The 17,202-nt window shown below is 41.3% G+C and overlaps 2 pseudogenes; one reads left to right on the forward strand and one right to left on the reverse strand.

Moving 5' to 3' along the window:
• Positions 1–3,931: 3,931 nt before the first annotated feature.
• LOC142442233 (protein C1orf43 homolog) lies at positions 3,932–4,455 on the reverse strand (annotated as a pseudogene).
• A 3,854-nt stretch (positions 4,456–8,309) lies between these two features.
• Positions 8,310–9,364, forward strand: LOC142443368 (MKI67 FHA domain-interacting nucleolar phosphoprotein pseudogene; annotated as a pseudogene).
• Positions 9,365–17,202: the final 7,838 nt, after the last annotated feature.

The raw sequence follows: 17,202 nt of genomic DNA on the forward strand, positions 1-17,202 counted from the left end.
TTGCACCCAATCTGACCCCACCACACTGAGGTGAAACACTAAGGGCGTGCAACAGGACAGCAAGTGCAACAGAGCAATGAAGTCCCCAGGAAATACCAAAAGTGGACTTTAGGTCCAGGCTATGGAACCCCATCAGACTCAACTGGAAAGCACTCCTAATGGTCAACAAACAGACCTTGAACTATTTACAAGCTTTTCTTTGTGTTGTTGTTGGTTTTATTGTTATAGTTTTATTGTCATTTGTTGCTTTGTTTTGCTATGTTGTTTTCTGTGCATATTATTATCCCTGCAGTTCTCTCTAGAAAAGATAGGTAGGATAAACAATCTGGAGGAGAAAACAAAGGGATCAACTGTTCCAGGGGGCGGGGAACATGGATGAAGGGAAGGCAGAGGGAAAAGAAGTGGTGTTAACAAATCCAAGGACAAGGAAACAACAAGTGATTCAAAATTGATGCGAGGAGGGTGTAGGAGACCTAGTAGGGCTTGATCAAGGGTAATGTAACTGAGAGGAATTACTAAAACCCAAATGAAGGCTGAATGTGATAGTTGAACAAGAAGAAAGTAAAAGAAAATAAAAAAAGGAAAAAGGAGGCAAAGGACATTGATAGACGCCTAATACAGGCATGTACAAATATATATATATATATATATATATATATATATATATATATATATATATATATATATATATATATATATATGATGGTGGGGAAATAGATCTATGGGCATTATTTACAGGTTTTCGTATTAAGGTAGCAAATGGACATTGAGCCTCCACTCAAGTACTCCCTCAATGCAAGAACACTTTGTTCTATTAACCAGGCATTCCATGATGCTCACCTTCCCGACACAACCACTGAAGGCAAAGCGGGTGCAAAAGCAAATGCGGTGAAGAAAGCTGATGGTGCCTGGGTATAAAAAGATATAGCATCTGGGGTCTTAAAGGCTTGAAGACAAACAAGCAGACATGTAGCTGAGAAGCAACAAAGCCTACATGGAAGAAGCTCATCAACCTGTTTGATCACGAGGTGTCGAAGGGATCAGATGTCAGGCATAAATGATCAAAAAAATCATATCATTGTGAATGAGGGAGAGGGTGGAGTGGAGACCCAAAGCCCATCTATAGGCAACTGGACATCCCCTTACAGAAGGGTCATGGGAAGGAGAACAGCCAGTCAGGGTGCAGTATAGCACCAATGAAACATCTAACTTTCTTTGAGTTCTTTCCTCTTTCCTCCCCCCCCCCCACTATCATGATGCCAGTTCTACCTTACAAATTCAGATAGACCAGAAGATGTACACTGGTACAGATAGGAGCTGGAAACACAGGGAATCAAGGATAGATAAAATCCTCAGGACCAATAATGAGAGTAGAGATACCAGGAGGGGCAGGGGAAGGTAGGGGAAAAAAGGGGAACCTATCACAATGAAATACATATAAGCCCCTCCCTGGGGGATGTACAACAGAAAAATGGGTGAAGGGAAACATGGGACAGTGTAAGACATGAAAAAATAATAATAACTTAAATATTATCAAGGGTTAGTGACGGAGGAAGTGTGAAGGTGGAGGAAAATATTGAGGATCTAATATCCAGGGCTCAATTGGAAAGAAAATGTTTTGAGAATGATGATGGCAACAAATGTACAAATGTGCTTGACACATAGATGTATGTATGGATTTTGATGAGTTGTATGATCCCCCCAAAAATGATTAAAAAAACACAAAACTAGGCAGGGCATGTCATTTGATTGATTCTCATGGGTTGGCCATATAATAATGAATTGAAAGAATGTCATCCAAACAATTCTCAGTGATGTATTATGTTCAATGTCAATAGTTTAGTTCAATGTCAATATATAGTCAATATGTATATGATCAATATACATATTCCTAATCTCCTGCCTAATGTTGAAATCAGAATCAGAGTTTATCTATAACTTCTATGATTTCAAATTTCCACTTTTCCAATGAACGGAATCAGTATTATACAGGCTTCTACAATTCCAGTAGGAAATACAGAAAAGGATAAAACACATCAGAAGCACCTGAGCCTTGATCATTTTCTTTGGTCCTTATAACACTGCCAGCAACTGGGATGCTCTATGTTTGTCTTATGTGGATCAGCTCTAACGATGCTCACAAATTTCAATCTCTCATGGGGACATCCCAGATATAATAATGCCCAAACCAGGCACTTCCTCTTTATTCTGTGCTGCTATTGACACCCAATTTGCAGGCTGATGAGAGAATAAAATGTGAGTAATACAGAACCTGTAGGTCCAGATGCTGTTACTGTTCTGTCCCTCTTCTTAATACAAAGTCCCCAATCCTGTTAACAGTGCCCTTACTGAGTGATGGAAAACATGCTTATACCATGCCCAATAAATCAAAAACTCTTAATTTTCAGACATGTGAGTAAAAGATGACTTTATAAGAAAGAGATTGGACAATCAAATATACATGCCAAAAGAAGGGGGGGGAAGCTGGATCCCTACCTGACAGCATATAGAACTATCAATTCCTTATTGCGTGACTCTCAAGGTGAATGAAAAATCAGTGAACTTCGAAGATGATTATGTTAATTAAAGCATCTGGAAACATTTTAAATGGCCTATATAAGAAGCTATTATAAACTGAAAGTGAATTTCTAGAGGAACTATACATTGTATAGTATTGTATAATCACTTTAGAAACACATTAAAACTCACCATCATGTAGAGTTAGATGTATAAGAACCCAATAGGTCACAATAAAACTGCTGCACAGAGTTTCTGAGAGTCTAAAGCCATGACAAGCAGGTAGTGGGTTGGTACCTCTGACCATGAGGTTAGCAGTCCAACTCTTAATACATGTCAAAACCAGGGCTCCAAAATAAACACTTATGTATCATATTAGATTGAAACTTTATTCAGAGGGAAATGAAGTAAGAAGTATGCATCCCCCCACCCCAGTGAGTGCAATTTTCAATTCCAAGGTAAACAATGCTTTTACTGTAGCATTATTTGTAGTACCTAATGTAGTTTGCTAGTTGGCCTATACAAGCATACAGTCTTTCTAGCTATGGCCCCTTAACTCCTTTCAAATATTTACGTGGGTTTGTCGCCCGCCAATGTGAATGAAGCAAAGGAGCCCTGGTGGCATAGTGGTTACTGTTGGTCTACTAACCCCAAAGTCAGCAGTTGGAAACTCGAAAGAAAGATGGTGCTTTCTTCTCCCAAGAGTAACACGGCTCTCTAATCTGCTAAAAAGATACAGACTGAAACTCACAGGGCAGTTCTACCCTATAAGCTCTCTATGAGTCAGTGTTAACTCTATAGCACTGAGTTTGGGTTTTTGGTTTAAGAGGATTGGGCAGCTTGCCCAACAATAGATTGGTACCCTTGTAGCTACACAAATAAGATGTCTGAAAACCGAACATGGGAATTAGTCACACTGGGCATCACATTCGGTTTTATTGAGCCATTTCAGAAACAGAAACTGGGATCTCACTATCATCAAAGAAGAAGAGCCTGGATCCAAGATTCTTTTTGGGGGGGTTGGGGGGAAACAGTTTTAATTGTTGTTCAGAAATATCCCCCAAGGTCTTCCAGGCATGATCTCTGCACACATCGGGAGTGTCGGGCAAGGGTGCAGGCCCACCAGCCAGCTAACCTGAGGATTGCCTGGCAAGCACACTCCAGTCCTGGCTCATCTCCAGCGAGTCTGTCAGGTCCATCAGAGTACTCCCCAGGGTATTATAGCTGTCCTTAAAGCTCTTCAATTCGAGGAAATGCTTGGCAGGTTTACTCTTCTGACTGGAAGGTAGGTGGGGAGACTTCAGGAGATTGGGTAAGGTCTCTGGCTGCTGACTGGTGGGGTCACTGAGAGCTCACACTTCCTGCTTGGACCACAGTGGCCAGCTCAGTCAGGGCCTCCTGATAGTGCAGGGACTCACTCTGGACAAAAGACCTCTGTCCCACAGCTGACTGCCACATAGTTATGCAGCAGGGTATCAATGGGGGCCTTGCGCATATCCTTGAAAGGAGTAGTCTTGTTACAAAGATCAAGCAGGTAGGAATGGAAATTTCTGCCCTTTAGGGAATGGGGATGCTGACCTTCCCTGTGAAATGGGATGTCAGAGGCAGGAATGGCGTCCAGAGTTATCTCTTGGACAGACAGTTGCAGCACTTTTTATTTCCCTGGGTTTCCAGCTGTGGTAGCCTGGCATCATCATCTGCAAGGAGCCAGGGTTCCTACTTGCAATCTGGAACTCTGAATAGTTGAATATCAATCTCTTCTTTCAGATCCTTGGGGGCATTGTGTCCCACAGGGACATGAGGGCCCCTCCGAGATTTCATTGCAAAATGCATGATTTGCCTTTTCACAAAAATAAATAGCAGTACAAACAGCAGGTTCCCGTAGGCCATCGCCAGCACGATATTCACCCCGGACAGCCAGTCACTACTGGACGCCATGGCCTTCCCACCCTACACAGAGCTGTTCTGGTTTACCCCATTGCCTTTACTCCTCAGCCCGAGTTCGTCTGTGTTTCTTGGAGCTCCCCGGCCATTTCCTTATGGGGAAAGACTAAGTGAGAAAACATGGCGGCTTGCAGGGATGGGGGGACACAATTCTTTTATTGAAACTCTTCAATCCAAAAGATAGAGAGCTATGATACAAGAGAGAAAGCGATGGGAAGGAACAGCAACAGAGACATGGTGGTAGCAAAACAAAGAGACTGAGAGAGAACAATGAGATTAGAGGTCACACAACAAAAGAGCTCAGTGCCTTTGGGCAGGAAGTTAGTAGGTGAAGTAGTGTACATCTGAGTACCTCTCATGGTAACTAGACTGCCCAACCCACACAGAGCTGAGTGCATTTGGTCTGAGGCTAAGGGGCGGAGCGACCATTTATCTGCAGTGCTAAAAGAACTTTGTAATATTTGCTCATTCAGGACAGAGACCAGGAGGCTGCAGAGTCTGACCTTACCTGCAGGTATGTCTGTCAAGATTCTGTCTGAAAGGAGAACTGTACCTTGAGTCAAGTATGACTCTAAATTGTGTGCTAGGGTAGAAAAAGTAAACCCTATGTCAAATATAATTTAAGGAGATCATTTATTATACTTAGAAGATAACAAAAGGCACGTGCACGCATGTGCACACACACGCACACACACCATATATTTAAGGGAGGCCAATAGCATGAAGTCAAAATAACAACTGATAACAACAACAAGGATTCAGTCGGGACCCTGAATAAACAGGACATAGAACAAAAGACATTGTACGGATCATGATTGGCGGCAGATTAATAAATCACATGTACAGATGGGACTACAGCAACAGGAATGGGACCATGATTAGGACATGCACATTATTAAAGGGACTTACAAGATAGGTCCAGGGCTTTTACACAAAGCAAGTCAAGGCAAGACTCATGAAAATGGCCTCCGGTTTGTCCTCAGGAAGCTGATCTCCATCAAGGATACACCTAGGTAGGCAAGTGGAGAGGGTCTGGCTGGAAAGGAATGCAGGCAATCTACTTCAAAGGCATTTCCCCCAGGGGAAGATGACCTAGCTGCTTGGTTAATGATCAGATAGAATTTAATGGAGGCTTAATCAAATTAGGGACACAGCAAATAGACATTGAGTTGTCACTGTCATCAGCAACCCAAACCTAAAACCCAACTCGCTGCCATCGAGTGGATTCTAATTATAGCAGCCCTTGAGGAGAAGATGAACTGCTATTTGCTCACCCTGTTTGGAGTCCAGTGAATGGATTTGGTTCACAAACCAGTCAGAAGTTGAAATCCTCTCTGGTGATACTTCAATGTGCAAGACAGTAGTAACAGATTTCTAGCTCCCTAGATTGGCTCATATTTCTCTGTGGCAAATCATTGATCTGAAACAGAAGAGGAGTCAATGTTGAGAAAGACATGGCAGATTCTTAGCCTGTACTCCGCGTACTAAGTAGTGACCACCCCCACACCCTGGGATCAAACCATGTTCCAATCTGAGGGTGTTTGCATTAAACAGAGTCCACTCTATCTTTACAGAGCAATTTTACTAATTTCTCAAATATTCTTTTAAACTTTGGATCCACATTCTATATATACAATATTTATTTTCAGAATTAAATGGAAGTATTAAAAACCTCAAAATTCTCAAGCTCCATTGAAGCTAAATATCTTCATTTCACCAGCAATCTAACTGAAGAAATTAGTATTTTATGAAGAACACTCTTTACTAACCTGTACTGCACCTCAGACCACTGCCCTTGATGTATTTGGCTAAAGTGATCCAGGTGAATCGTGCTCACATATGCCACTCAAATCCATGCTGAGCTTTTCATCAAGTTTAACCCGCCCCAATCCCCTTGCATCCTGTGTATTCTTTACAATATCTACTGTGTGTGAAGAAATGTCTACCATTGGGTAACCCATTTATGCACAATAGTGAGGTAAGTAGAGAAACTTGCTGTAGAAGTGGCCTACAAGAAACAGAGGGACACCAATAGGACAACCCAGAGGTACCTTGGCCAACACAGAGATATCCTAAACAAGAAAATAAGCCAGGGGAAACCTTATTTGCTACTCTTTTAAGCTCTTGTGATTATGGTTGTCCAATTTTAAAGCCTTTTAGAAAGACTGCAGCCTACAGTCAAGGAATGGCAAAGGGTAGGTAGATGGTTGCCAAGATCCAAGGTAAAGGCAGAAGCTTAAAAGAATAAGACGGATCCAGAAAAGAGATGACTGGTCAACTATTTTGTCATCTTTGCCTAGATGCTGGATTCCAAGCTCTAGGTAATGCTGACAGATGTCAAACAAAACAAACTGTAGGAGAGGGCATATTGGCTTGGATTTTGGCTGTCCCATCTATAGTCTTATTCTCCAAGGAAGAAGGGGGAAAGCTAGTGCATAGGCTTCAGCTTGTGAAACATGCTCCAAGTGAAACTAGTTTGGCAGGAAAACAAAATGAATGTACTGAGAAGAGGCTACGGTGTGATAAAATAGGGAGGCAGTAGCCTGAGTGGCTAGTTGGACATCACTGGTACTGCCCTTTTGCAGCCCACAGGGTGTTTCTGAAGGAGAGATGTGTGAGGTTGCAGTTATAGGATAAAGGGTACAGACTAGTGCTCCTCTGAAATGAATCAGCAAGTCAAGCGACTAGAGAAAAGCACAGTTGTTTTAGGCTCTCTCATGTATATCAGTCATCAAGCATACCTTGAATATAAGGCTCTCCATTCCACCAGGTCTTAAGGACAGGCTTCAACTCAGGGTTCTTAAATTGGTTGGCTGCAGAGTAAGGTTGGCTTCCATGCCCCTCCTTTAGCAACATTCTTAATCTAAACTTGACTAAATTTTAATTCCTTTCAGAAATACTGATAGCTTATGCAAAAGACACACAAAAAAACCTGAATGGTGATAGTAACCGTGAAGAGATCAAAAGATACAAGAGGACTTATGTTGAGGACTAGGTTCACCTCACCCAAATCATGGTATTGTCAATAGCCTCGTATGTATTGGAAGTTGAACACTGTATAAGAAAGATCGAAGAAGAATCGATTTGTCTGAATTATAATGCTGGCAAAGAATACTGAAATAACATTGGTCTCCAAAGCACAAACAAGTCTGTCTTAGAAGAAGGAAGCTCAGAGAGCTAGTTAAAGGTAAAGATAGCGAAAGTTCATATTACATACTCTAGACAATGTTGTCAGAAGGGAGCAGTCTCTGGAGAAGGATAGTGTATGTGGTAAAGTAGAAGGGCAGGGAAAAATAGGAATCCCCAAATAAATGGACTGACATCATGATGGCAACAATGGGTTCATCCTAAATTGTGAGTATGGCAGCAGAGAGGGCAGTGTTTCCTTCTGTTGTCTACTGGGTCCCTATGATGTGGAATCAACTCAATGACATCTAACACAACAACCTCAGAATCCACTAATCAGTACCCAAGACATGCACAAAATACCAGTGTGTTATGTTTACAAAAGTTATTTCCTAAAAGAAGAAAAGAGAAAAAAATGATTAGGGCAAAGACTGTACAGATGTGCTTTATACAATTGATGTATGTATATGTATGAACTGTGAAAAGAATTGTATCAGCCCCAATAAATTGTTAAAATAAAAAAAAAGTTATTTCCATGGTAACGGATGCCAAACCTTTCATGCAACATTTGCTGGAACATACGCTCTCTTATTAAAAAGAAGGAAATGTAAAAAAAAAGAAAAGAAACAAAAAGAAAATGATTAGGGCAAAGAATGTACAGATGTGCTTTATACAATTGATGTATGTATGGATTGTGATAAGAGTTGTATGAGTCGGTGGAGCGTTACAACTAGGGCCGACTGGGACATGGCGGCTTTTGATGGCCCCGCTAAGCCTCTGCTGTCGCTGAACCCGCAGGAACAGGCCAAGTTCCAGAAGCAGGTGGTGCAGGTCCGCCAGCGCGCGGCCCAGCAAGAGAAACTCACACCTGGAGTTGTGTATGTGGGTCACATACCGCGAGGCCTTTTTGAACCCCAGCTCAAGGCTTATTTCTCCCAGTTTGGTGCTGTTTCAAGACTCAAGTTGTCCAGAAGTAAAAAGACTGGAAATAGCAAAGGCTATGCCTTTGTGGAGTTTGAGTCAGATGATGTTGCCAAGATAGTTGCTGAGACAATGAACAACTACCTTTTTGGTGAAAGACTCTTGAAGTGTGATTTTATGCCACCTGAAAAAGTCCATGAAGAGCTTTTCAAAGACTGGGATATTCCATTTTCAAAGCCATCCCATCCAGCAGTAAAACGGTACAATAAGAAACGAACACTTCCGGAAAAGCTACGCATGGAGAGCGATTTAAGAACAAAGAAAAATTGCTCAGGAAGAAGTTAGCTAAAAAAGGGATAGTTTATAGTTTTCCTCTATTGGTTTTACCGAAAAAGAAAAACCAAAATGTTTCAAACAGTGATCTTCAGAATTCTATGAATAGCCAGGACTCCACGCCAGTTTGTACACCATCATATTTGGAAAGGCGAAAGTCTGAAGTGGCTGAATTGAATGACGACGAAGATCATGAAATCATTCTCAAACAGCCTGCAGTTGATGTCAAGGAAGAAATTCAAGAGACGCACCCCCCACCTGCAAAGTCAGGGAGAAAGAGAAAACGGAAAAGCAAACAGTGACTCTGAATGCATTCTGTAGCTTTTGAAAAACGGGCAGTTTTGGTATTAGGTCTGGGTGCAATAAGATGCAGACATTGGCACAATTTTTTAAGGACAAGGACTGTCCAAGTAAACAGCAGGTAACTGTTCACCTCCCTTTGCTGAAATACAGGGCTCTGGCCATGGCTTGCTCATGCTGCCTCTTCAGCCCGCTGATTTTGTGGGCTTGATATTTCAGAGTTCTCTGTAACTTATATTCAAACAGTGACCAGCAAATAAACTTCCTACCGTCATTAAAAAAAAAAAAAGAGTTGTATGAGTCCCTAATAAAATGTTAAAAAAATTATTAAGGGCTCATGAGGGAAGGGGAGTGGGGAGGGAGGGGAAAAACAAAAAGAGGACCTGATGCAGAGGGCTTAAGTCGAAAGCAAATGCTTTGAGAGGGATTAGGGCAAAGAATGTACAGATGTGCTTTATACAATTGATGTATGTATATGTATGGATTGTGATAAGAGTTGTATGAGCCCCTAATAAAATGTTTAAAAAAAAAAGAAGGAATGGGTTTCCTGTGTGTGAGTGTATAACAAAGCCATGACAAAATCACTGAGAAATTCCTGCGCCTTTTTGATTTACACAATTCTCCTGGAGGTGAACTGAGGGAAATTCTCTAAGATCCACCCAGCATGTCTTATGACAGAGTATTTCCCAAACTTGGGCTCCAGTGTGAGGGCAGTATAAAGTCACTCAGGTGTGAGTGCCTATTTTTCTATCAAGAGTAGTGTAAATCATTTATCCCTCTACACTGAGGAGTCAGCTACAAGTCCAGAAGATCCAGCCAGAGCAAGTTATCTATGAGAGTTGCATGGGATTCAGGATACTCAAAAGGTCACTGAATCAAAATTAAATTCCATGAGAAATTTCAAGGCTAACTGTAAGATAGATTAAAGTTGAAAATTCTGGTAGCTAGATATCAGAGTATTCAAACAATATGAATAAACACTTTATGTTTTGTTACTTAAGTTCAAGTTATTGGGTACAAACATAACAATGGTTGTGAGAGTACATTACTAACATTTTATTTAAACGTTTTATTAGGGGCTCATACAACTCTTATCACAATCTATACATACATTATTTGTGTAGAGCACATCTGTACATTCATTGCCCGCATCATTTTCAAAGCATTTGCTCTCCACTTAAGCCCTTTGCATCAGGTCCTTTTTCCCCCTCCCTCCCCACTCCCCCCTCCCTCATGAGCCCTTGATAATTTATAAATGATTATTTTGTCATATCTTGTCCTGTCAGACATCTCCCCTTTTCTGTTGTCCATCTGCCAGGGAGGAGGTCACATGTAGATCCTTGTAATTGGTTCCCTCTTTCTAACCCACTCTCCCTCTACCCTCCCAGTATCGCCACTCACACCCCTGGTCCTGAACGTATCATCCACCCTGGATTCCCTGTGCCTCCAGCTCCTATCTGCACCAGTGTACATTCTCTGCTCTATCCAGACTTGCAAGGTAGAATTCAGATCATGATAGTGGGGGTGGGGGGGGAAGCATTTAGGAACGAGAGGAAAGCTCTATTCTTCATGGATACTACATCGCACCCTGAGTGACTCATCTCTTCCCCTAGGCTCCTCTGCAAGGGGATATCCACTCTGCACTTGCCCCCTTCATTCACTATGGTAAGATTTTTTGTTCTGATGATGCTTTAAACCTGATCTTTCGACACCTCGTGATCGCACAGCCTGGTGTGCTTCTTCCATGTGGGCTTTGTCGCTCCTGAGCTAGATAGCCACTTGTTTATCGTCAAGCCTTTAAGACTCCAGATGCTACCTCTTTTGATAGCCGGCACCTAAGCTTTCTTTACCACATTTGCTTGTTCACCCGCTTTGTCTGCAGTGGTTGTGTCAGGAGGGTGAGCATAATAGAATGTCAATTTAATAGAAGCATTCTTACATTGAGGGAGTACTTGAGTAGAGGCCCAATGTCCTTCCGCCACTTTAATCCTAAACCTATAAATATAGGCACATAGATCTATTTCCCCACCCTCATATATATTTGCATATGTACATGTCTTTGTCTTGACCTCTATAAATACCCTTTGCCTCCCAGCTCTTTCCTCTATTTCCCTTGACTTTCTTCCCATCCCACTATCATGGTCAGTACCTACCTGGGTTTCAGCAATACCTCTTTGCTACATTACGCTTGATCATGCCCTACCAGGCCTGCCACAACCACCTTACTACCAAATTGGATCACTCGTTCCCTTGTCCCTGGGTTTGTTAACTCCACTTCCTTACCCCCCACCTCCCCCTATCCCATTTTCCCCAGAACTGTCAGTCCCGTTGTTTTTCCTCCAGCTTGTTCATCCAACCTATCTCATTTAGACAGACCTGTGGAGATAATAACATGCAAAAACAAGACACAGCAAAACCAAGCAACAATATACAACAACACAAAAACAACAAACCACTGAAAAAGAACAAAATAAAATACAACAAGAAAGAACAGCTTGTAGTTAGTTCAAGGATCTTTTGTTGGTACTAACATTTTCGATGAGAAAAGTAATAACCTGATACCAAGGTAGGATGATACTTCAAGAAAACTGTAGACCAATATTGGAAATGGATCTACATGAAAAAGTTCTAAAATGATTGGGAACTGAGTCAGACAACACTTTAAAATAAATATATACCATGATTAATTGAAAGCTGTCCTAGTGTTGATTTAACATAAAATAAGCACTGTAATATACCAATTAATGTAAAGAAATATTTTTACATTACAAAAAAATGGATAATTATCAATTATTTAAATAGACACAAAACATACTAAACAAAGTCAAACACTTTTAATGTTCAGGAAAAGAAACCTTTACAAATCTAACATAAAATAAATATAGTTCGGGTGAACAAGTAAATGTGGTGAAGAAAGCTGATGGTGCCCGGCTATCAAAAGAGATAGTGACTGGGGTCTTAAAGGCTTGAAGATAAACAAGCGGCCATCTAGCTCAGAAGCAACAAAGTCCACATGGAAGAACACACCAGCCTGTGTGATCGAGTGGTCCCAAAGGGATCAGTTACCAGGCATCAAAGAACAAAAAATCATATCATTGACTGCACACCTCCATGATAGGATCGCTGAAGACAAATGGGTGCATAAGCAAATGTGGTGAAGAAAGCTGATGGTGCCCGGCTATCAAAAGAGATAGTGTCTGGGGTCTTAAAGGCTTGAAGGTGAACAAGCGGCCATCTAGCTCAGAAGCAAATAAGCCCACATGGAAGAAGCACACCGGCCAGTGCGATCACGAGGTGCCCAAGGGACCAGGTATAAGGCATCATGCAAAAAAAAAAGATATAAGTGTGTGTATGTATGTGTATATGTATATATGTGTATGTATATATATATATATCATATTAAATGAAGGGGGAAGTGCAGAGTGGAGACCCAAGGCCAAAGTGTCGGCCAATGGAGATCCCCTCATAGAGGGGTTTAGGAGAGGAGATGGGTTAATTAGGGTGTGAGGTAGTATCGATGAAGAACACAGCTTTCCCCCAGATCCTGGATGCTTCCTCCTCCCAACTACCATGATCCGAATTCTACCTTGCAGGGCTGGATAAGACAGAGGCTGTACACTGGTGCATATGAGGGTTGGAGGTACAGGGAATCCAGGGTGGATGATACCTTCAGGACCAAGGGTGTGAGGGACGATGCTGGGAGAGTGGAGGGTGAGTGGGTTGGAAAGGGGGAACTGATTACAAGGATCCACATGTGACCTCTTCCCTGGGAGAGGGACAGCAGAGAAGGGGGGAAGGGAGACTCCGGATAGGGCAAGATATGACAAAATAACGATGTATAAATTACCAAGGGCATATGAGGGAGGGGGGAATGGGAAGGGAGGGGGGAAAAAAAAAAGAGGACCTGATGCAAAGGGCTTAAGTGGAGAGCAAATGCCTTGAGAATGATTGGGGCAGGGAATGTATGGATGTGCTTTATACAATTGATGTATGTATATGTATGGATTGTGGTAAGAGTTGTATGAGTCCCTAATAAAATGTAAAAGAAGAAAAGAGAAAAAAATGATTAGGGCAAAGACTGTACAGATGTGCTTTATACAACTGATGTATGTATATGTATGAACTGTGAAAAGAATTGTATGAGCCCCAATAAATTGTTAAAATAAAAATAAATTTAAAAAATAATAAATATAGTTCAATATGTTAATATACTAATAAACATTCTTTTTTTAAAAAGGTCAAAATGTCAGACTTAGAGGAAAGAGAAAAAACATCACCCTACCTCAGAAAAATTACAAAAATATCCACTTTCACCACTGATGTTAAAAATTGACTGTACAGTAAGATTACAACAATCAGAATAAGATTTATGATTTTTAGGGATGCGGCTGCCAAAGATTAATAAAAATTTCTCTAATCATAAATTAATGATTGTATGCATGAAATATTCAAAATATGCCATAAATAGGTAACAAATATAAAAACGCTGTAGGCTACATTTCAATGCGCAAAAATAACTTTTGGTACTTAATTCACAAATCATTAACTGCTAAACAACAGCTGTCAAACTATTAACCCTTATACCTTAACATGCTAAGCATCCGTACAATACACTGATAATCTCCTCAAACACTGAAACTCTAACTACCTGAAAAGCCCCTCACCATCCAGAATAGCTATCAACACCCTGAGCATTCCCTGATAGTGACCATCAATTTATTTTAAAAAATTAGCCTAATTCATTTATCCCAATTTTTAAACTCAGGAAAACAGCTTAGACTATATTCTATAACCTTAATCCTAAATTTATAACCCGAAGTCTCAAATTGAGAAACCAACTTCCAAAACTGTACTATTCAAACCATAACTATACATCTTTATATCGTAATACATAAACCCTAAGTAACTCAAAACGTAAGAGTTTAGGCAGAACACATTGTAAACATAAAGTCCTTTCATCTGTTCACTAACATCTAACTCCTGACACTTAGGTTCCATTTCTGTCCATTGGCTCTTATTCTTGATCCAGGAACATTAATCCCAGGACCTAGTTTCCCATCATAAGTACAGACTCTGACTCTAGCACTCTGCAACCCTAAACTGAACCCAAATCTAACCCATCAAGAAACTCACATTGTCCCACATGGAAGCAGCACACCAACATGTGTGATCATGAAGGGCCGAGGAGACCAGGTTTCAAGCACCAAAGGCGGATGAAAAAAAAAATCATATCGTGAATGAGGGGAGGGCATGATGGTGAGCCAATGCAATGCCCATCTATGGATAACTGGACATCCCTTGCAGAGGGGTAGTAGGGAGGAGATGAGTCACTCAGGGTTCAGTGTAGCAATAATAAAGCTCCCAACCTTCCTCTATTTTTTAAATGCTTCCTTCCCCCAACTAGCATGATCCCAATTCTACCTTACAAACCTGGTTAGACCAGAGGATGCACAGCGGTACAGATGGTATCTGGAAACACAGGGAATCTAGGACAGATGAACCCCTCAGGACCAACGGTGAGAGCGGCGATACCGGGAGGGAAGGGATATACATATAATCTCCGCTCTGGGGGATAGGCAACAGAAAAGCGGGGGGAGGGAGACGCCAGGCAGTGTAAGATAAGATAAAATAATAATTTAAATTATTAAGGGTTCATGAAGAAGGGGGGAGGGAGGGGGAGGGAAAGGAGCACAATGAGGAGCTGATTCCAGGAACCCAAGCGGAAGGCAAATTTTGAGAATGATGAGGGCAACGAATGTATAGTGTGCTTTACACAATTGATGTATGTATGGATTGTGATAAGTGTTGTATGAGCCCCAATAAAATGATTTTAAAAAAAAGAAACTCACATTGCTAATTACGTATGCGGTGCTGTCGTCTCTGTGTCTTTACTTAAATGTAAGGAACTAAGGTAGGTAGACAGACAAAACCATGAACCACAGACACATTTTCAGTAAACTATTCAATCATGAATAGTTTCTGATTAGCAGCATCTGATTCATGGTAGTTGACAAAATAAAGTGGTTCATAAATGTTCATGTGATAAACAACATCATGTCCATATCACAGGTCTCCTGTGGATCTTCCTTTTACTGTGTCCTAGCTTCAAGGAGACTTCTCTGCTATTAGACATATGCAGGGATGTGTTAACCAATAAGCAAGGTGCCTGCGGGTTCAGTTGTTCTGATTTACTAATTTGTAAATTCCAATTTCATCTGGTTTCTTCCTCAAAGATGTAGTGAAACACATGTTAAATAAGGCATATTAATTACTGGTTATTCTGTCATCGACCCTTTCCCTCCCCTCATTTCCAAGGGACACTCAGGTCACGAGAGATGCAGGAGGCAGAAAATTAAAGGTACATACATTGGAACCATTGTATCATTTTTTTCATAACTAACATTGGCCTTTTACTCAGACCTAGGGTCAGAGAATGATTTTCTGTACCCCTCAACCAGTGTGCGCTGAGAACTCTAAAATATTTTGATATGACTTCCCGACATGATCGCTGAAGACAGAAGTGTGCATAAGTAAATGTGGTAAAGAAAGCTGATGGTGCCCAGCTATCAAAATGATATAGCATCTGGAGTCTTAAAGGCTTGAAGGCAAACAAGCAGCTATCTAGCTCGGAAGCAACAAAGCCCACAGAGAAGAAGAAGCACACAAGCCTAAGTGAATACGAGTTGTTGAAGGGACCAGGTAGCAGACACCAAAGAACAAAAACCATCATTGTGTGATCACCTTCCCCACATAAACGCTGAAAACGAATGTGTGCATAAGAAAGTCTGGTGAAAAAGGCTGATGGTGCAATGGCTATTGAGAGATATAGCGACTGGGGACTTAAAGGCTTGAAAGTAAAAAAGCAGCCATCGAGGACCTGATGCAGAGGGCTTAAGTGGAAAGCAAGTGCTTTGAGAGGGATTAGGACAAAGAATGTACGGATGTGCTTTATACAATTGATGTATGTATATATATGGATTGTGATAAGAGTTGTATGAGCCCCTAATAAAATGTTGAAAAATAAAAATTAAAATAAAAAAAGCAGCCATCTAGCCCAGAAACAGCAAAGCCCACATGGAAGCAGCACACCAACATATGTGATTATGAAGGGCCAGGGGGACTAGGTTTCAAACAAAAAAGGCGGGGGAAATCATATCGTGAATGAGGGGAGTGTGTGATGGGGACTCAATGTCCATCTGTAGATAACTAGACATCCCTTGCAGAGGGGTAGTGGGGAGGAGATGAGTCACTCAGGGTCAAGTGTAGAAACAATGAAATTCAAAACCTTCCTCTAGTTCTTGAATGCTTCCTCCCCTCTAATTACCATGATCCCAAATTTACCTTGCAAACCCAGTTAGACCAGAGGATGCACAGCTGTGCAGTAGGGATCTGGAAACACAGGAAATCTAGGACAGATGAACCCCTCAGGACCAGCGGTGGTAGTGGCGACATTGGGAGGGAAGGGGGTATAGAAAGGGGGAACTGATCTCAGGGATCTACATGTAACCTCCTCTCTGGGGAATGAGCAACAGTAAAGTGGGTGAGGGGAGATGCCGGACAGTATAATATAGGATAGAATAATAATTTATAAGTTATTAAGGGTTCATTAGGGAGAGGGGAGCGGGGAGGGAGGTGAGGGCGAAAAAGGGAAAATGAGCTGATTCCAGGAATCCAAATGGAAGGCGAATTTTGAGAATGATGAGGGCAACAAATGTATAACGGTGCTTTACTCAATTGATATATGCATGGATTGTAGTAAGAGTTGTATGAGCCCCAATAAAATGATTTATAAAAAAATTATAAAAAAGAAAAAAAATATTTTGGTGTGAGCCAACAAATTAACCTCAGAATACACACTTTAAGTGGAGCTGTATCTTTACCACAAACTGGAAACATGTCAATCCTATGGACACCCTGTGTGTCCAGTGCCAGGAACTCCCTGTCAGAGCACACTGGGGTTCTCTGCTCATGAAGAAGTAAGTCCTCTAAGAGTTACTCATGAGAACAACAGTAGGATTGAAGAGTGCAGTGTTAAAGAGAATTGAGCCAATAATAGGATCA

Source organism: Tenrec ecaudatus, chromosome 3, assembly GCF_050624435.1.
Source record: "Tenrec ecaudatus isolate mTenEca1 chromosome 3, mTenEca1.hap1, whole genome shotgun sequence".
NCBI classification, from domain to species: domain Eukaryota; kingdom Metazoa; phylum Chordata; class Mammalia; order Afrosoricida; family Tenrecidae; genus Tenrec; species Tenrec ecaudatus.